At 42.6% G+C, this 21861-nt stretch overlaps 1 protein-coding gene across 6 annotated transcripts in view; it reads left to right on the top strand.

The window, feature by feature from the left end:
• The window catches only part of Zbtb38 (zinc finger and BTB domain containing 38), an 82654-nt gene that overhangs the window by 45338 nt on the left and 15455 nt on the right, over positions 1-21861 (top strand). The window contains exon 1 of one of the 6 annotated variants that reach the window (XM_013353590.2): positions 20818-20984. The exons of the other annotated variants lie outside the window; for them this stretch is intronic. The gene's annotated coding sequence lies outside the window, so the exon portion shown is untranslated. Of the gene's footprint in view, positions 1-20817; positions 20985-21861 lie in introns of those variants that run through there. 6 annotated transcript variants of the gene reach the window in all.

The raw sequence follows: 21861 nt of genomic DNA, 5'->3' as shown, positions 1-21861 counted from the left end.
TAAAGTATGGACAATTTGAGGTGTTTTTTTCAACCAAACAGATATCATGTATATATCCAGCACATTAGTTATGACTTGAAAGCTGATGCCATATATAGAGAGAGAGAGAGAGAGAGAGAGAGAGAGAGAGAGAGAGTAGGTGGAATCAGTAAGAATCAGTAAGAAGCCTTATATCTGCCACTGGAGATGTCTCTGCTGGAGCCTGCCAAAACTTTGGCGGTAGGCCACGACCTTGTGGTGATGCACAGATTAATGGAGATGGGTTAGTTTAGGATGTAAGAGCTAGCTAGAAGTATGCTTAAGCTAACTTAGAAATTGGCCAAACAGTATGGCAAATAATATAGTTGCTGTGTGTTTATTGCAGGACCAGGCACGACAGCAACCTCAGTCAACATAACACATCTTAAAATAATATTCTACAACACAGGCTATTCCAGCTCAAGGTGACAACAAGAAAGCTTTTAATGAGGGTCCCCAGGTGGTTCTGGTAGCCTCTCTGTCCCTGTCAAGTTCCTTTGGGACTGTTCTTTTGATGCAGTTATTTTCCTTAGACAAAATCCATGATCACATTTGCAGCCCCCTATAGTGTGACATTTTATTCTTTTGGCTTTTTTGGGGGGCCCACCACCCAGCTCTCAAATAAATCACACACAGAGGTTTATTCTTTGCTATAAACTTGCAGCCTTAGCTCGGCTTATTTCTTGCCAGCTTTCCTTAAATTATCCCGACAACCTTTTGCCTCTGGGATTGATCTTTCGCTATTTCTGTATACCTTTCTTTACTCCTTTCTCCTTGGCTTGTTGTGTGTACCTGGGTGGCTGGGCCCTGATGTCCTCCTCTCCTTGTTCTCTTGCTCCTCATTCTCTCTCCTCCCAGATTTCTCCTTCTATTTATTCTCTCTGCCTGCCAGCCCCGCCTATCCTTGCTCCTGCCTCACTATTGGCCTTTCAGCTCCTTACTAGACAAATCATATATTTTAGACAGGCAAGTAACACAACTTCACAGAGTTAAACAAATGCAACAAAACAAAAAAATCACACACCTGAAAATAATATTTCTCAACATCCCCGACCCCATGTCAGTGCACTGCAGTTTTCTCCAGCAGCCAGTCCACTGTGGGTGCTTAGATTCAGAGAGACTCCTGCCTTTCCCACAGGCTACTTAGAGGGACCTACGCTTCATTATCCTCATCTGGGATCCCTGCCTGTTAATGGCTAGTCGGCCATTCTTTCCTCTAATTTCCAAATAGGAGCTTCTCCCACCGTCTTCTTCTCTTCACTAAGTAGTTAGTACTAAAATCTTTGGAGCTAGAGGAAAAGTCGAAGTCGTCATGGCATTAACACTGCCAACTGCCATCTGGGGCCCTGCCATTCTCCCTCCTCATCTCCCATCAGGCCCTGGGAAGCAGCCACCTGCTCTGTCCATCCCTCCTTGGATGTATCATTCTGTTTCCTGACTCTGAGTTGTTCAGTCCTCTTCCTGGAGTTGAATGTTGTTTCCCCTCTTGGGTCCTCCAGGATTTAGCTCCTTCCCCTTTCTCTGAGTTCCCAAACTAAGCCTAATACCCCCTTCTCCTCAGCCCTGAGCACCCATGAGCAGCTTCTCTGATCACCTTATGGGGTTTCTGCAAGTCCATAAATTCCCTGAGACAGCTCCTCCCGTAGGTGCCCTGTGAAGAAATCAAGGAATCCAAAAGGCCAAGATCAGGAAATAGTTCCTTTTCTTTGAACTAGTATTGTCTCATATACTTGCTAATAAAACAAAAGACTTTGTGACTTTAGGGAATGTATTGAAAATGCATTACTAGTAATATGTCATACCATTGCTTGAACATTTCCCTGCCAAGGTGATGATGGAAGTTATGAAATAATCCCACACTAGCTCAGATTTGAGCATAATAAAGGATTATTTATTTAGAGGTAGGCTCACAGATCACAGTCCTCTGCACAAATGGGGAACAGGAACCAAATTCAGCAGCCAAAAGAGAGAGTGTTCATATGTGTGTGCATGCTTTACATAGGCATTTATAGTATAAGAGGCCACACTCAAGTGGGCTGGTATCTTAAAGGCTACTGGCTGTAAGAATTCCTACAGCACCTCCCCCTTTTGTTTAAACAAGAGAGTTCGAAACCCAATACAAAACTATATACAATAAGAACATATATCAAGTATAAACAATATCAAACAAGAAACATACTAAATGTTTCAATAATTATCCTACCCTAAGGAGTCTAAGATTTGTATTAGAAATAGCTTGACCAAATCATGAGAGAAAAGTTACTATGACTATCTAGTCCTCAACCACATCAAAGGCCTAAGAAGGGAGATAATATTACTTGGGTAGGCAGGAAGTGCAATCAAGCAACTTCCAAAATGTGCAATAAATGACAAAGACAACCAGCTACCTGGTCAATCACCCAAAGTCTCATTTGCAACCTTGGAGCAACTAACTTTGGCTAAGGCCTTGAGTAACTGACAGACCATTTTCAGAGGCAGAATTTTCAGAACTATCTCACCCTGTCTTGCCAAGGTTTGACAGTCTTTTTTTCTTATATCCTGCTTGTTGTTGTTAGACATCGTGCATTTTGTCAGTGGTTGAGACATGGGCAGTCCTTGCCTAAAGGCCAGTTTTGCCAAGAAGAAAACAACCTCCAAGTGGAGTGTCTTTGGTGTTTAACATTCTCTGGGGAAGAGATCAGTACTGCCAGGAGCAATTGTGTCTTACATTAACAGAACCAATTTATTTAAATGCCATATTCTACAGTTCTTTGAAGTGGTTGAAGATTACCTATCTATGCAGAATACAATCTCTATGTATCTAGAGAACCTGATTAGTCTAACTATGAGTATGACAAACATGGCTGACTATTGACCTATTATTCTTAATACTTAAATAGCTTAAAGACTAAGATTTGATATTAGAATATTAAACAATCTTTAAACAACTGTGCAACAAATGAGGACAATGATGTAATAATATGTAGCATACTAAAAATGTAAACAATGTATATCTTGATCAGAAGTAGAAATATATAGTGCAATATGATAAATTATATCAATATACAAAATGTCTTAAGCAGAGGTAGAAGCATGCATGCATACAATATGATAAAATAACTTTGTCTATTCGTATAATATTTGTACAAATATCGTAAACAGAAATAGGAGCATATTCAATATAGAAAATATAATTTGAATTTGTATCAATATACAGAATCTATATCAATGTAAATTGCCTATAAATAATAGTTCATGCTGTTGACAGAAGTTTCTGTCCTGCCCAGTCCCACATCCATTTAGTCCCCAAAGAAATACACAGAGATCTACATTAATTACAAACTGATTGGCCTATTAGCTCAGGCTTCTTATTAATTAATTCTTATAACTTATTTTAGCCCATTATATTTGTCTATGTTGGTCACGTGGCTTGGTACCTTTTTTGGTGAGGCAGTCACATCTTTCTTGCTCTGTGTCTGGCTTCCTCTCTGACTGTGTGACAACTGCAGACCAACCGTTTTTCTCTTCCTCGAATTCTCCTTGCCCCACCTCTACTTCCTGCCTAGTCACCCCATCTATTCTTCCTGCCTGGCCACTGGCCAATCAACGTTTATTTAAAATACAAGTGACAGGGTACAGACCATTGTCCCACAGCACAAGTATTCACTCTATTGCTCACTATTATTATTAGTGTGAATAAGCTCAATAATATATCTATTATCCCATCCAATTTTCCTTTTTTCATTTTTCTTCAAAGAGATCCCTGAGCCTATATAAATTCCACCCCAACCCCTAACCCCCAACCTTATACCAGTTATAATCAATCTCTAATTGATGTCTCTAACTCTGAGGACAAACTTTGTTGGGAGACGGAACATCGTCTTCTAGAATTACTTCCAACTGTCATAGGGGCAATGTTCTTTCTATGGGATCCTGTGAAAGTAAAATGATGGTTAAGAGTCAAGATTACTGCCTGGTATAATTACAAATAATCTCTGAATATTTGGTAGGATTTTTCTGAGGTTCCTATTTGGAGTTCTGGCTGGAAGTTTGTAAAAAGGTGCACCATTTCAGCTAACCAAGTTGGAATCATCTTGAGGAGCTGGTACCAAAACCCGGTCTTATAGTAGTGCTGTCAGCATCATGATGTCATATCTACCAGGTGGAGTTGTTGTTATGGGGCACCAACTTCTTCCTTGGAAACTTCAATGCTTACAGCAGGAAAATTTGTTGTTCATTGTGGAAAACTTAAACAGTAATTATATAGACATATATTCAATGAAAGATATGATAAAGACAAAAATAGGTATGGAGAAAAGTAAAATTTTTTTCTTTTAACCACATGTTTGGATTTAGAGAAGGATAGAGTCATTGTCCAACTCCAAAGCCAGCTTTGATTTTTAAGTGAGTCATGACTATTATTCTAATTTATGTTCAGTGATTTTTTTTACCCTCAGGTAACATGTCCTCATAAATCATAATTCTCTTTGCTTGGTGATCCAATCTGGATAGTTATCTTTTCCTCTTTAGGCATCCTGATGTCCAGTGTCTCTTGACTTTATGAAGATGAGTATTTTCCTGCAAAGACAAGAACAGAACCCTGCCCCAACTCTTATGAGGTTTTCTTACTGCCTGTATGATTGTCACCTCTGTGGGTGAGCTGTCATTTCTTTCTCAAAAGGTTTCTCTTTTTCAAACCCAATCTTTATTAATTTTGATCTATGGCTTTTCTCCTCCTGTGGAAACAAGAGCAAAATCCCTTCCCCAATGTAGCACATCTCCTGGTTTCCATTGTGAGGTCATCACATCCTTGAAATACACCGGGTGATTTAATTCAGAAGTTTTTCTATTATCCAATGTCTCTCTGCTGCTGTTGTTCCTTTCTCATTAGCATTAAGAAAATTCAAGGTTAATAAAGCATTATACAATCTATTTCTGGGGGTATTTTCCATACCTTTCTGTTTGTTTAACATGTACTTTGTAGTTCTATTTGATCTTTCTATAACTGCCTGACCTATAGGATTATTTGGTATACTTGCAATATGCTTTATATTTTAATAAGCAAAAAACCATTTAATTTTTTTAGAGATATATGCTGGACCATTATCTGTCTTTATTTGTGTAGGTATAACTATGATGGCCACAACGTCTAATAAATAATGTGATTACTGAATTGGCCTTTTCTGAGCTCAAAACAGTTGCCCATTGAAAACCCAAATGAGTATCAATGGTGTGGTGTACATATTTTAATTTTCCAAAATCTGCAAAGTGGAACACATCCATCTGCCAGATTTCATTCCTTTGAGTATCCTTTGGGTTACTTATTCCCTGCAGGTAGCAGTGTTTGGTTATAGAAAAAACAAGTAGGACATCTCTTTATAATTTTCTTAGCTTGTTGCCATGTAACAGAAACTCTTTCTTTGAACCTTTGCTATTGACATGATGTTTCTTGTGAAATTATGAAGCCTTCAGAACACTTCCAATCAATAATTGGTCAATTTCTGCATTACTTTGTGCTAGAGGACCTGGTAGGCCCATATGGGATTTGATATGTGTTATGTATATGGGACAAAGCCTGTTCCTGATTATATCTTGAACCTGAATGAATAATGAAGTCAATTCTGTATCATCTTGTATAAATTCAGTGGTTTCAATATGGAAGGCAGCTCTTTCTGCATATCACAAATCAGTAACTATATTGAAAGGTTTTTTTTTGTTTTTTTGTTTGTTTGTTTTTTTGAGACAGGGTTTCTCTGTGTTTTTTTTTTTTTTGTTTGTTTTTTTGAGACAGGGTTTCTCTGTGTTTTTTTTTTTTTTTTGGTTTTTTCAAGACAGGGTTTCTCTGTGGTTTTGGAGCCTGTCCTGGAACTAGCTCTTGTAGACCAGGCTGGTCTCAAACTCACAGAGATCCACCTGCCTCTGCCTCCTGAGTGCTGGGATTAAAGGCGTGTGCCACCACCGCCCAGCTTGAGAGGTTCTTTAAAATTCCTTAATACAATGAGAATATCATATAATTCTGCCTTATAATTTAGACAGAATTGTAAGGGCTTTGTTCCACCTTACTTAAATCTTCTGATTTGTAACCTGCCTTTCCTGATTTATTTGCATCAGTATAAAATTTACAGGCTCCAGTTATTGGTGTGTCTTGTACAATAATTATAAAATGTGGGGAAGGATCCAAGTAGTTCTTTTTATAAGGTTAATTCTATCACTTTTGGGATAATTGCTATTAATCTCTCCTAAAAAAAATAGCATAAGCTCTTTGCCAGGATTCACTATCTTCCCATAATTTTTTTAATTTTATCAGTAGTAAAAGGAACTATAATCTTTATTGGGTCTATACCTGCTAGTTGAAGAAGTCTCAATTTTCCTTTTATAATTAATTCAGAGACTTTTCCCACATAAGTTTTTATTTTTTTTACTTGGTTTATGTGGTAAAAAGATCCATTCTAAGATAATATCTTTTCTTTACATTAAATTTCCTGTAGGGGAAATTCTGGAAGGCAATATGACTAGAATGAAATTAAGATTTGGATTCACCCTATCCACATGTGCCTCCTGCAATTTCTCTTCAATGAGAGTCAATCTTTCTCAATTTCAGCTGTTAATTCCCCAGGACTATTTAAGTCTTTGACACCATCTGAGGTTTTGTTTAAATGAATTATTAGATCAGGTGTTATCCCAACAGCTGGTCGTAGACTGGAAATGTATCCTAACAATCTTTGAAAATCATTAAAAGTACACAATCAGTCTCTCCTAATTTGTGCCTTTTGTGGTCTAATTTTCTGTAAACCTATTTTATAACCTAGGTAATTGACAGAATCTCCTCTCTGTATTTTTTTTCTCTCTGTATTTTTTCAGGAGCAATTTGTAATCCCCATTTTGGCAAACCTTTCTTTACTTCTTCAAACATTCTTTCTACATTTGAGTCAGATATCAAAATGTCATTCATGTAATAGTAAATTATAGATTTAGAAAATTGTTTACATATTATCTCCAATGGCTGACTAAAAAAGTATTGGCACAGGGTGAGACTATTGAGCATTCTCTGTAGGGGGATGGTCTGCCGGTATCTCCTAGTAGGCTGAAAATTATTATAAGTAGGCACTATAAAGGCAATTTTTTTGTCATTTTTTGTAAAGGTATAGTGAAGAAACAATCTTTTAAATCAATAACCATAAGATGCCATCCTTTTGGTAAAAGAGAAGGCAGAGGAATTGCAGATTGTAGAGGGCCCATAGGTTGAATTAAATTATTGACAGCTCTTAAATCTGTCACCATTCTCTGTTTTCAGTTTCTTTTTAGCAACAAATACAGGAGAATTCCAAGGGCTGGTTGATTCTTCAATATGATACAGGAACTAGTTGTTCCTGCATCAGCTGTTCTAAAGCCTGCAGCTTTTCTTCTGTTAAAGGCCAATGTTTAACCCATATTGGTTTCTCAGTTGACCATTTTAAAGGTAAGGCCATTAGTACCTCTAAAGGTACTAAGTCACTTTGTGTTCTTGTACAGCCTGAATAGCTGGTGACCTTTGTGTATAGTACTTTATAATATCCTTCCCAGAAACATGAGTTTCTGGGACTGCAGGAATGTTAATCTGGGTATTGCATTGCTGCAGCAGGTCATGACCCCATAAATTCACTGCAATATTAACTAGATATGGCCTCAGCCTTTCTCTTTGTCCTTCTGGCCCTATGCATTCAACCCATCTTGTGCTTTGCTTCACTTGAGATAGGGTTCCAATTCCTGGGAATTGAACATCTTCCTCTTGAAGAAGCCAATTCAGATGCCAAGATTCTGGAGTAATGATATTCACATCCACACCCATGTCTAGTAATCCCTCAGTTACAATATTATTTATACATACTCTTAGCTTTGGTCTTTGAACATTTATAGAAGTCTACCAAAATATATGCTTCCTATTTCCTGTTGGAATTTTTGATTCATCCTCCATGTTTATTCCATCATCCAGAACAGCATGGTTTTTTACAGCAGGCAATGGATTTTTTAATTTTCCTGGTGAGACTTGTCCTCCACAGTGACTGGGAATGACTGAACCACATTTGACTCATAGGCCCCTCAAGGAGTTTTCTGATGGTATCAGGTTGCCTTGTCTGTCTTTTGTTGATCTGTATTTATTGAACCAATGTCAGCCTTTGCCACACCTCCTACATAATCCAGAAGATTGATACCTTCTATTTTTGCTATTCCCAGAGGAGACATTATTTCTAGGAATTCCTTGTCTACAATCCCTTCTCAGATGTCCTATTTTACCACAATTAAAACATTTGGCATTTTGAAGTCTTGTCATACCTTTGGAAATTGCTTCTCCCCAAGCCTCAGTATTACAGTCAAATGTTCATTGTATGCAGGATCCATCCATTCATCCATTGGTGCTGATCTAACCTTTAAAGGTCCAAGTATATTTTTGCATTCTAAGTTGGCAATTTCAAAAGCCAGAGATTCAATAAGTACTCATCTAGATTCTGGGTCTTTTACTCCTATTTGTACAGCCTTAGTTAATCTTTCTAAAAAGTCACTAAAGGGTTCCCTTTGGCCCTGTTTAACCCTGGTATATGGTTCACTTCATTTTCCTAGTTCTTGAATCCTGTTCCAAGCATTTAAGGCTGCTGTGTGGCATAGGGACAAGATTTGTTCACCGTAAAGTGCTTTTAACATAATTATTGTAATCCTCTTAGACACTGCTGTCATTTTACTGAACAGATTAAAGATAGTGCTATGGTCAGGTAATGAAGGGTGGCACAGCAGAAGTGACCTCATGATCTGTAGCATCACATGATCTGTAGCATCACATGATCTGTAGCATCACATGATCTGTAGCATCACATGATCTGTAGCATGGTGTTTCACACAGGCTGGTCAGCTAGTGGTAATGCAGCATCTGGCATAAAGTGAGCCCAGGAATCAAACATGCTCATCAAAAGGAGATGATGGTTTATGTTTACTAATGTTAAGATCACATGCACAAAAATATTTTTGAAACACAGAACCTCATGACCAAGATTGATTCCCTTCCTTGCTAGTTGTAAGCTATGTGGTGCTAGGACTGCAGTCTGACTTTCCTGAGTCCCAGTGTCTCTTTGTTTTGGAATGGAAATATCATCTCATAGCAACGGGGACATCATGGGAAGGGAAATGAGTTGGTTTCTATGAGAGGGACTTGTAGATGAGACAGGCCCAAGCAGTGTGAATATGGCTGGCTGCTCTGTGTTTGAGTTCAGAAAGTTGGCTTGGGAAGGAGTGGGGATGGGGAAGGAGGTATTCTGCTTGGTAAGTGGATATAGGAGCCGAAAAAAAGTGCAGACTGTCTGAATTCCACAGTGAGACAAGGAACAAGGATGCTGGGAAAGGGTTTGAGTGACTGGAGAAGAAACGAAATTAATCGAGCATTCATTGAAAAGAGTGAGTAGACAGGATGATGCTTTTGAACCCAGTCCCCTGTAACCAAAGACCAGCCCTGAGCTGTACGTCCCTGGCTCCAGGGACGGTGAAATCGTGCTCTCTCTTTCAAATGAGGCTGTTCCTTGCAGCTCTGTGGCCTTCTGGATCTGAAGACAAGGACTCACTCATATCCTGTTTCACTTGGAGTCTGAGTGCATTAGTTTCCAGAGCTGCTCGCTCAGGGTTGCATGCTGGTAGTGCACCTTCAGCCTCCCTATTTAAGGAGACTGAGGCTCCAGCATTCCTATTTTGAAATATGGAGAAATGTGTCCTAAGGAGTCACAAATACACAGTACTGCCCTTCAAAGGCAATTTGGGTAAATAGAAAACATTTCTCTCTAGCTACCTTCATGCCTTTTGGTCATCGCCACCCTAAGTGGAAGCAGGAATCTGTGTATGTTTAAACAATCAGTGGATGTCATTTAAAATACAGTTAGTGTTCTTCAGTGTATTAGCAGGTAAAAATGGAAGAAACCAATTGAACACATTTAATAGAAAAAGAATAAACATGAAATTTTGAGTTTCAATTGCAAAATTCAGTCCTGGACGTTTGGAAATTGGAGCTGGCAGAAAAGGAAAGAAAGGCCCACATGCCTTCCTCTAAAAGCACAAACTCAAAATAAAGTCAGTCAGCTGCACTTGTGTTTTCTGGCTGCTGCTGTACGCTGATCTCCCATGGGTCCAGCACTCTGGAAGCAGTGTGAGCTCCCTTTCACAGGCTGATGCAGGCTTCGTGAGGTCAGGCAGCTTCCAAGGTCAGAAAGTATGGTCCCAACACAGCCATTTGTGGAGCCTGGTGCAGAAGCCAGAAGTCTGAGGCCTGTGTTGCTCACCACATGAGACCCTTGTGTTAACAAAGGCCTTTCTGTTCCACCCAGCCCCACAGCTGTTCCTAAATATCCACTCAGAGGCTTAATATTACTTATAAATGTTTGACTAATGGCTCAGGCTTATTACTAGCTAGCTCTTACATTTAAATTAATCCACTTCTATTCATCTGTATTGCCATGTGGCCTGTGGCTCACCAGTGGTGCTCTGACATATTGCTCCTTGGGCAGATGCTATCATCTTCTGGACTCCACCCTTCTCCTGTATCTCTGCTTGGTTTTCCCACCTGGCTTTATCCTGCCTTGCCATAAGCTAAAGCAACTTTATTTATCAACAAGTGAGAGCAACACATATTTATAGCATACAGAAAGACATTCCACATCACTCTTGGCTTCTCTATAATATTCTCTTCAGCCGAGCGATGGTGGCGCACGCCTTTAATCCCAGCACTCGGGAGACAGAGGCAGGCGGATCTCTGTGAGTTCAAGACCAGCCTGGTCTACAGAGCTAGTTCCAGGACAGGCTCCAAAGCCACAGAGAAACCCTGTCTCGAAAAACAAACAAACAAAAAATTCTCTTCAAAGGAGAATGGCCAAATGAATTAAGATCAAAATAAGGAAAGAAAAAACCCTAAAGGGCCGTGATAGGACAACGGCTGCATTTGATTGAGATCCCTTGGGCTCCTCAAATGAGTGGAGCAGGCTCTGGAATCTCTGGCAAGTGGAGAATGAGTTCAGGTGTGGGCTTTTCCTGTGCCTTTGAGTGTCTAAATCAGACTGCTGCACCCTGCTGGAGGAGTGCTTTCATGTCTGCCTTTGTTTTAAGAAACATTTTGAGAGAATGGATTTGGCAGCTGGGGGAAGACAGATGTTTCTTTGGATGTATTTAACACTGTCTTATAGGTAAACTGGAAGTGGGCTTTAGTCATCAGCTGTGATATAACACAAGTCACACCCTGGACAAAGCTTCCAGGGAAGGGGCTTTGCCCAAGATGCTATGTTAATGAAATGGACATACAGCAAGTAAGGCAACAGAGTGAGAGACGAGACAGGCACTGCAGTAGGCAGGGCCCACCTTTGCCTTCAGAGGAAAAAGGGAATCAATTAAGAGAAAGACTGATCCAACCGAGCAAGACGACTTGAATTACTGCTTAAGCCAAGCACTTGTTGATGATTTTGATCAAAGAATTTGGTGGCAGTTTGAAGCATAGTCTACAACAAAGTACGGAACTATGTTAAACCTCAAACTGAACCCAGTTTTTAATTTTTTTTTTTTTTTTTTTTTTGCCAAACTGCAAGCTAGTGAATCCTTTAGTACTTAAACTAAAAGAAAGAAAATATTCTGTAGGCTAAATCACAACCAAACTGCTAAGATCTTAGGTTCCTGGGTCCCAAGACTGCGCTGTAAAAATCCCTCCTATGTGAAGACAAAGGGGCAGGAGCGGTCTGTGGAGAGTTTGAAAGTAGATAATCAAGATAGTGAGACATAGTGTCAGGGAAGAGAAAAGAGACTGCTCCCACTAAAACATGTATAGAAACCCCAAGCAGGTAACATTTGGTCTTGTGAGTGTTTATTCCTGAATTCATAGCCACATTTGCATGAGCCTCTGACTTAAGAGGAAAAATGCATGTCATGGATGTACTGACCATATAAGTAGTCACCTTAAAAGGGTGTTTTTTTTTTTTTTTTGGTTTTTTGGTTTTGTTTTGTTTTGTTTTGTTTTTTTGCCAGGTGGTGGTGGTGCACACACTTGGGAGGCAGAGGCTGGTGGATCTCTGTGAGTTCAAAGTCAGCCTGATCTACATAGTAAGTTCCAGGACAGCCAGTGATACACAGAGAAATCCTGTCTTGAAAGAAAAAAAGGGGGGAGGGGGTGTTAAACTATTTTTTCTTTTTGCATTTGCCTAGAAGAAACACCAATAGAGCTGGTATTCAGAAATTAGTGCTATATGGCTGCTTAAAAACTATAATACAAAGATCTAAGAAGCTCACTTGAATCCTGACAGAACCACCTGACACCAAAGTCGGACTCCCATAGTGCCAGCCAGCTCATCCTAAATTCTCCTTAGGAAGAAGCCTGCCTTGAGAGTGGACTCCTTCTAGGCATTGAGGTCTCTCTGTTCTCCTTGATTAGTGACTTCCGTCCCGACAATTCCTTCTCCATTGCCCCATCTTGTGATAAGCCCTGTGTTAGATGCAGCAGGTGGTAGGCCTTGAAACCAAAAAGTGATATTTAAATGCCATATGGTACTTTTAGGTTTATATAGTTTAAGAAAATGAATTAATATGTTATGCAAAGTATTAATTTCCCTTAAATATTCTTTCCAGGGCCACCTGTGGAACATATGGTACCTTTGAACACAAAAGAGAAATGAAATGGGCCCTTTCTGGTGGGCACAGGCCCGTATGAGGTACATACTTGACCAAGCAGTAGACTTGGTAGTGTGTAGTTTATCCACAGCCTACCACTGTGTACAAACTGTACCCTAGGGACACGGCAGCCCTGTCTAAGTCCAGGCTATGTTTGCCAAACAAGCAGTGGGGAGAAGGCTGATATCCTACAGACCTCTGGGTCTTTAGTCCACAGTACATATCACTCTCTGCAACAAGGATATAAGTTCTTTCTTAGATTCATTTATTTTATGTGTGTGCATGCTTGCCTGCATGCTTTCGTGTGCACCACATGTGTGCCTGGTGCCCACACTGGTCAGAGAGGATGGTGGATCACCCAGAACTCGAGTTATGGTTGTACGTGGCCACGTGGGTGCTAGGAACGAAACCTGGGTCCTCTGCAGACAAAACAAGTGTTCCTAACTTCTGAGTCAACTGTCTATCTCCCGCATCTAAGTTCTGTTATGTCTTCATGGTCCTGAATTTGAAATAAAAATCGCAGATTTGAGTCAGTCTGTGATTTGAATCCCCAGCTCTGCCACTCACAAGCTAAATGATGTTAGCCAAGCTCCACAGCCTCTCTGACGCTCAGTTTTATCCTTTGTAAAATAAGATTGCTATTGGTACCAGCAAGATGGCACAGCAGTTAAAAGTACTTCCTATACAAATCTCAGGCCTGAGTTTAGGCCCCTGAGCCCCCATTAAAAGCTGGATACAGTGGCACACATTTATAATCCTCGTGAGATGAGGGTGGGGACAGGAGAATTGACCAGAAGCTAAAGGAGCAGCTGGCCTGTTCGCAGCAGCAGAAAACTCTAAGGGAGGCTCTGTCACAACAAAGTGGGGGGAGAGGACCAGCTCCCAGAAGTTGCCCTCTGATCTCCACTTGCACACCCACGTGCACACAAATCACTGCAATGAGGCTTCCTGGGATAATGCACGCAATGTGCACAATGGTGCTGGACACGACTATGTTTGGTAGGTGCTGGGCACAGCGAACGGATGTCATATTTACCTGACCGTCTTCCCAGCAGCAGACAGGTTTCCAGTGGGGGCTCTGATGCATTTGGGAGGAACATGAATACCCTTCTACAGTGATACTCAGAAAAGATGCCGAGCGGGGCTCCAGGACAAACATGTAGGAAACATGGTCATTTATTTCCTAAAGTCGTCTACTTATGACTTGATGGCGCTGCATAATGTCCCAAAGGTTGTGTACAAAGCGCACAGTAGGACACAAGAAGCATGGCTGCCTAGGACCTATCCCCCGAAGCCCCTACACAGCATTAGTGATAATGTGATTCTTTTTGAGGTCCCACTACCACATCTAATCACACTCTTGTGCTGAGCACCACCGTGGTAAGCACGTATTGCCATGTGTTTTCCATCTTCCTGTTGGTTGCCTCGCAGGGGAAGATGGCTCACGTGTACCTTTAGGGTAAGTCACATACGGGGAACTGGTATGCACAGGCACCCACAGTTCCATAACCCAGAAGTGGGTCACAGGCCCAGCCCCAGCTCCAGATGAGCGCTCCTCAGTAGAGAAGGCAGGGACTGTGGTCAGAAGGAATTTAAAAGCGGTTACAGGGAGCGGGAAGCTGTGTGGGTGCCAGAGGGAGGATGCCACGTGGAAAGTTTAGCCCTTTGCATACATCTGATGTCAACTACACATGCGCGCTGCCAACTTTATACTTTTAGTGTTAAATTCTTAACACTTTTGAACTTCCTGGAACTCACAAAGATTCACCTGCCTCTGCCTCCCGAGAGCTGGGGTTAAAGGTGTGCCTGGAAGTTAATTTTGAAATTTGTTACCTGTTCATTGTAGGTATCCAAGACAATGGCCCAGTCTCTGGGCTTTAAATGAAATGTCACCATAGAACTTACAGATTGATCTCCTTTCCTTCCTTTGAGGGAAAGCAGTGATCGTGTCAGCTTGGGGTGGCAATGACCCCAGAGGCTCACATGTCATAGTCAGCTGACAGGCTTTGGGGAAACAATTGGATTCTGAGGGCTCTGACCACAGTGTCTGAATCCACAGGTAGAGTCATAATCTGATAGCATAGCTAGGAGGAGGTGGGGACAAGGAGATTGACAAGCTGGGAATGTGGGCTAGCCTGCTCTGTCTTGCTCCCAGCACCTCTCGCGTTCAGTCTGCTCCCTGACTGCCACGCGGTGAGCAGCCTTTCTCTGCCTTGCTCTTCCTCCAGTGATGTCTGCCTTACCAAGCATGGACAGGAATGAACCTCTGAGCCAAAATAAATCTTCCCCTCTCAGCCATTTTCTTAGGTTTTTGTCACAGAGACTGAAAACTAAACACACGTTTTCATCATTGCAAACTTGTGTCTTATCTTTCTGGGTTATGCATAGCCCTGGCTTGTCATGTGCAGCTTGGCTCTCATAACGTAACCTGCTTGGCAGATCCCCAGAAATGATCATTCGTGGGGGGTGGCTTTGTTTGCCCTTTTTCCAAGCCACAGCAGCCTTCTTGACCTTCTTACACTTGGGTGTTCCCCACCCCCAGTAGCACAGGACGAGATAGCAGAACTGCCCCAGGGCTGAACCCGGGAAACTGCTAATAGAACCAGGCAGAGCCGCTTAGTGCTGGTGCTGTGGTAAAGGAAGCCTCAGCGGCAACTGCAGAGCTGAACAGTCTGGGAGCTTTACTCTGTAGTAAGGCATACATTTACCAAGCAACTCTGAACTAGTCATAAATACTAAAAAGGTGGGGCAAGGCTGCCTGCCGAGAGTATGCAGCAGGTGAGTGGCTTGTGGGAGGAGGGAAGGGGGGTGGATGGAGACCAGGGTGCTTGCTGTCTGGACTGGAAGGGAGTCCAGCCCCCAGAAGCAAAAGAGGTTGAATTGTAAGGGACTTAATAAGCCTTTGTAAAGACACTAGCATCCAGGTACAAGACTCTAGCTCCTCACTGGCCAGGAGGGTCACACTAGAAGTTGGCCTTCCCTACAGGATCTCTCTCTTCACATTCTTCTGCAGCTTCCCACGGTTGACTTCATGCTGCACCCTGATTAGAACCTCCTTATCCCTCTGCATCACTAGGCTGTACCTAGAGGGTCCCTCTGCACTCTTGTCCTTAGGTTAGGGGCTGCACTCAAGCGTGCCTCTTCCTGATGCCTTCCTTTAGATCAGCAAATCCTGGCTATGTGGACACTTTCCAAGGTGTGGGGCAAACACTGAGGACACAGCAGGACACAGCTGGAAATGCCTATGGTACAGCTGCTATGTATACTTGGACTGCTGGGAGGGCTCCTAGGCCCAGACCATAATCAAAGCCCGTTGTTTAACAATGCCCAGGTTGTCTGGAAAACTGCTGCTAGGGTAATTCTTTACTGCCCATCCTCCACTGCCCTGCTTGGGGGCCTCTTCAGCATATTCTTCAGTGGCTTTAGGAGCTTGTCTGACCCATGGCTGTCAATGCACTATGGCAGCTCTTCTGCTTAGAGCCTTAAAGGCCTATCTCTGCAACCTTCAGCAGTTGTCTTATGTGATAAATCTGCAGTTTGAATTCAGCACTCTTTTGTGTATAGAACAAGAACCTTCTTGCAGACTGAGCACCGCTCCTCATCAGAAACCTCATGCCCTGGTATACACGAGTAACTGCTATGGACTCAATTTCCCCGTCTCTCCTACAGGCATGATAATGATAACCGCTTCTATATCTCAAGCCCTGCCTCTGTTCATTCATTTAATCTTGTCAGTGGATAGTAATCCTTTCATTTCATCTGGCAGAATCCCAGGATCTGTGGAGGGCATTGGATGAGTTAATATGCAAAGTGCTTTACAACCTGAAATGCATTGAGTAAAACAATGTTATCAAAGTGGGTTTGAGGACTGGAGAGATAGCTCAATGGTTAAGAGGTTAAGAGAACTTACTACTCCTGCAAAACTTTTGCCAGGTTTGGTTCCCAGCACACACATCAAATGCCTGTAACTCGAGTTCCAGAAGAGCCAACACCCTCTGCTGGACTCCACAAGTACTGCATGCTTGTCATGAACACAAACTCATGTAGGCACACACACATTTACATAGAAATAAAAATAAGTAAGTCTTTTTTTAAAAAACTATTTGGGAATTTCATATAATGTACCTCAATTACTTTTCCTTCCCAGTCCTCCCAGGTCTACCTCCCCAATCCTTATGACCTCCCCGCAAAGAAAAGAATAAAAAAAAAAAAAGAACAAGTCCAATTTGTTTGTCCATATAGTCACTGGAGCATGGCCAAATCTTAGGAACCAGAGTAGATTTGGAGAATTTAGAAGATGAAAATTGTTGTCAGCAATAACTGTCTTTATGTAGTATTAACTCACAAACAAATATCTATTTCTGGTACAAATGACTTAGATTTTTAATAAATATTCACCAAGGGCCTTCTCTGTTTCAGGCCATATTGTAGGTGCATAGAGCACATCAGAGAAGAAGTAAACGCTTGTGCACTCCGGGGCTCAGATTCTAGCAAGCAGATGCATGGTAAATGTCAGTGGTCTGTGGTGTTGAAATGCGCCTGCGCTGCAGAAGTCAGGAAGCAGTGGGGGTAGACGGAGATGAGCATGCAGGAGATAGGCAGTTTGCATTTTCCTTTCTGCTTGTTTTTGTCTTAACAAGGTCTCCTCAATGGTGTGGCTTGGGCAGTATATGGGGCCACTGGCAGTGGGACCAGGATCTAACTGTAATGCATGAACTGATTTTATAGAGCCCATTCTCTATGGAGAAATACCTTGCTCAGCCTAGGCACAGGGGGAGTGGGGGGGGGGGACCTTGGTCCTGCCTCAGTGAGCGGATGGACATCTTAGTTGACTTCCCAGGGGAGGCCTTAACCTCTCTGTGGAGAAGATGGGAGGTGGGGTTGGGGGAAGGGGGTAGCAGGAAGAGGAGAGGGGGGAACTGAGATTGGTATGTAAAAAATCAACTGGGATAAAAAGACAAAGTCTTCTGTGTAGCCCAGGATGGCCTCAAACCTGCATAGCTCTGTTCCTCATTATGTAAGCAGCCTGGCCTCAAACTCCTTCGGCCTCTATAGTGTTGAAATTATAGGCGTGAGCTACCACACGAGGCTTCATAGATCGGATTTTTCATCAGACTGAGCTCTCTTTGTCTCAGATATTTTTATCTTTCCTTACCCAGCAAAACCTGAATGGTTTCCATGTGTCATGAGCAGCAACAGTAAAAAGGCTTGTCCGGTTAGGTAATAAGCAAACTGCTTTGGCCCATTTTGATAGGCCATCCCTTAGGTGGGTGGAGTAGGCAGAACAGAATGCTGGGAGAAAGAGGAAGTGAGCTCAGAGGCCATGCTCCCTTCTCCTGGGCAGACACATGCGATGAAGCAAGCCGCCAGGTCAGACATGCTGAATCTTTCCCCGTAAGACCGGTGCTACACAGTTTATTAGAGATGGGTTGACCGGGATATCAGAATTAGCCAGTAAGGGCTAGAGCTAATGGGCCAAGCAGTGTTTAAAAGAATACAGTTTGTGTGTTGTTATTTCGGGTCATAAGCTAGCTGGTGGCCGGGGTGCTGGGGACGCAGCCCCGCCGCTCCTATTACAACACCACACGAGGCTTCATAGATTGGATTTTTCATCAAACTGAGCCCTCTTTGTCTCAGATATTTTTATCTTTCCTTACCCAGCAAAACCTGAATGGTTTCCATGTGTCATGAGCAGCAACAGTAAAAAGGCTTGTCCTTCCCAGAGCTTACTTCCTGGGAAGAAGTGTGAAGACTAAACAGTAGTTTCCCCTTATCTAAATATTGACTTTCCACTGTTTCAGTTTTCCAAGGTCGGGTACAGTCTGATCATATTTAATGGAAAATTCCAGAAGTAACTTAGAAGTATTAAGAACTTTCATAGCTGGGGTGGTGGTGGCGCATGCCTTTAATCCCAGCACTCGGGAGGCAGAAGCAGGTGGATCTCTGTGAGTTTGAGGCCAGCCTGGTCTGCAGAGCAAGTTCCAAGACAGTCTCCAAAGCTACAGAGAAATTCTGACTCTAAAAATAAAAAACAACAAAAACTTTTATTATAGTTTATTTGTTATTTTAACTATTGTTAATGTCTATGTAGACATTAGGCAATTTACAAATGCCTAATTTGTAAATTAAACTTTATCATAATATGTATGCATAGGGAAAAGTGTGTTTGTGTATGGCAGGGGGACACTATCTGCGCCCTGCTCTGCAGATAGCTAGGGACCGGTGTGTGTGTGATAACTGCAGGTCAAACTGAGCAGTATAAAGGCAGTAAGGTGATAGGAGGGTGTTGCTTTGTTGCTGGGACAAAATATGTAAAAGAAGCAACCTGAAGGAGGAAGGCTGTACAAGGAAGGCATGGAGATTTAACTTAGCTCAGGACGGCCGGGAGCACGGGGCTGCTTGCTTTTTCAGTGCATTGATTCAAGAAACAACATGGGGGCTTGAAACCAGCGACCCACTTCCTAAAAGTGCTCCAGCCTCCCAGACAGTACTGCCAGCTGGGGAACAAATGTCAGACATGATGGACCCGTGGGTGACAGAGGGAATATAGAAATGGGAGCATACGGAAGAGATGCCCATGACTTTAGAGCTAAGCCTGAAGCATGAAAAGAAGCCATCCCTAGGCAGTACCTGAACAAGGGTACTTTAAAGGTTCCAGGGCTCAAAGAAACTTGGCAGATAGGATAAGCAAGGGGAGCGTATGTGCGGGCAGGAATGAACAAGTGAATCGGGGAGAATGGGGCACCCATGGGTAACACAGTGCCCGCAGGCTGCAGAGAAACCTGGATTTTATCCCCAGGATGTGGAAAGGCCTCTGAATGCTTTTGGCCTGGATTGGCCAGATCTCTTTGTATTTGTGCTCTATACAAAGGTTAGGTGATTGAGCAGTTCTCTCCAGAGGGAACTAGGCAGGTCACAGCCAGTTTAGTTCTCTAGCTATTTGCTGACATTCACTGAACCCCTACTGTATGCTGAGGATTTCACTTAATGGGTTGTGTGGAACCCCTACTGTGTGCTAAGTGACGCACTTGATGGTGGGTGTGTGCGTGCACACCATTAACTAGGATTTCACTGACTTGTGTTGAGTCCCCAGAACCAAGTGCAAAAGACCTGGGGAAGGTCGGGAACAATGGCATAGATCCAAATTGGCTAGCACCAAAGCAGCAGCTGGTGTGCTCTGTCCACTCTAGGGTAACCTGTCTTTGCCATTAGTTAAATGTACTTTCTTGTTTAGAAGCCAGAATGCACAAAAGTTCTTCCTTCTACCCACCCCCCAGGGGTATCAGTCAAGCGAGAAAAGAAGGGCCATCCTCCATTCATTCCGCCAGCCCTTCTACGGGCACAGGAAAACAGTGTCTGCCCTTTAAAAACCAGCTGCCTTAATAGACAGCTCATTCTTGCAGTGCGACATTTCAGAGAACGGGAACAGAGTCTTAAGAAACAAGATTCAGATGGGAAAATGCCTTCACCACTTTGGACTATTGCGTGCTGGTGGAATTTGCTGAAACAAGGACATAGAACTCTGAGGGCTTAGGAGACAGCCTCTGAGCCTGTTTGCCAGGTTTCTCAAGCCAGCAGGTGTCTGGGCAAGCTTGATCCTGAGATGAACCCATGGTAGGCAGGCCATCCTAAACACTGCTCCATTTCAACAAGAGAAAAAGAACCCACGAACCTGTTCCCTTTTCATCTTTGCAAACAGGCAACCTAAAACGTTTACCTGGACCCATTGCATCATCCACGAATCTGACAATACCCGTTCTCACAGTCTGTGCGTGCAACTACAGGTCTGGAGGCCCATTGTTTACCTATTCACCATAATGAGTGAGGTTGCCGCAGTCAGTCTCCCCTATGTGGAGTGCGATCAGTAGCTCACAGAGTCACTCAGAGTTTCAGGTAAGAAAATGAACTTTCCTCATCATGCCATGTTACCTTGAATCTGATACTTTTCAGTGTGCTGCAGCCTAGCATACACAGTTTGTCCACACCCCTGCTGGAACCCATTTTGAAGACAAAAGTCAAAAGGACGTTCCTCTTCCTAGACACAGTTCTGTTCTGTAAAGGGCTTCTGTTTTGTAATCTGTTTTCGAGATCTGGTGCTTGTGTTTCTAACACCCCATCACGTGTGGTCTGACGTAGACCTCACCATGACTATGAGCAAATGCACTGTGAGGATGTGTGGGATGGCGGAGCCAGCTCCCTGCAGCAAACCGCCCTTTGTCAGAAAATTTCCATAGGGCCTTGCAAGCCCACTCGGTGGATTCTGCTTCCATAGGCCGGCCTGCGCTAGCTGGATATGGAATGTGGGTTTGACTTTTGCAGGATTCCAGGTCAGTATCCTCATAGAGAGCATTCTTTTTTTAGTTAGGGTTGATTTCTACGTTTCTTTTTATAGAACACGACTTGCAGTAGAGAGGGGAGAAAGTTGTTTGTCGGTTCAACGCTATTATTTTATTTATGTTAGGAACTGAGTCGTTTGAGTGCTGGCAGGAAGGCTTGGCCTTCTTTGATCGGAAGATTTAGAAAACCGGAGTCCAGACTGCCTCTGGAGAGCAGCCTTCCCCTGGCCAGGGCCGCTTCGTTTTCCTCTGTCATGTCTTAGAGATTTGCCGATAAAACACAACAGACTTTGGGAGTTGGGAGATGACTGACAGGATAGAATGTTTATTTTGCAAGCTTGTGGACCTGAGTTTAGGTCCCTAATACTTAATATGGCATGAGCTTATAACTATGGTGCTGGGGGGAATAGACAGAAGGATATCTAGAATTCACTGTCTGGTCCGATTGGTAACCTTCATATTCAGTGAGAGACCCTGTCTCTAGAAAAGCGGGATGGAAAGCAAGGGAGGAGATACCTGACAGTCTCTGGTCTCTTCATATGCACAGATAGGCACATGTACACGCACACATGCACGCACACTAAACACCAGATTTTGATGGCAAGCCCTATAAAGAGGTACATGGTAAATCCATAGAGTTTACATGGGAATTATAATTCTAGGTGTTTTGGTATTTTGATAGAATTGTCTTAACTGGCTTAAGAGAAAGAAGCTTTAAACAGAGATACTGGGAAGTAATGGTTACATCATTGCCAAGGATTGTTTTCTTGTTTTCAAATTCAGTCAGGGAACAAAGGCCTAAAAACAGGTTTGTGGGTAGGATGATGTAGGACCTGATTTTTTTTTTTTTTTTTTTTTTTTTTTTTTT

This window comes from Microtus ochrogaster, unplaced genomic scaffold (genome assembly GCF_000317375.1).
Source record: "Microtus ochrogaster isolate Prairie Vole_2 unplaced genomic scaffold, MicOch1.0 UNK12, whole genome shotgun sequence".
NCBI classification, from domain to species: Eukaryota; Metazoa; Chordata; class Mammalia; order Rodentia; family Cricetidae; genus Microtus; species Microtus ochrogaster.
This window is presented reverse-complemented; position numbering and strand designations above follow the sequence as displayed.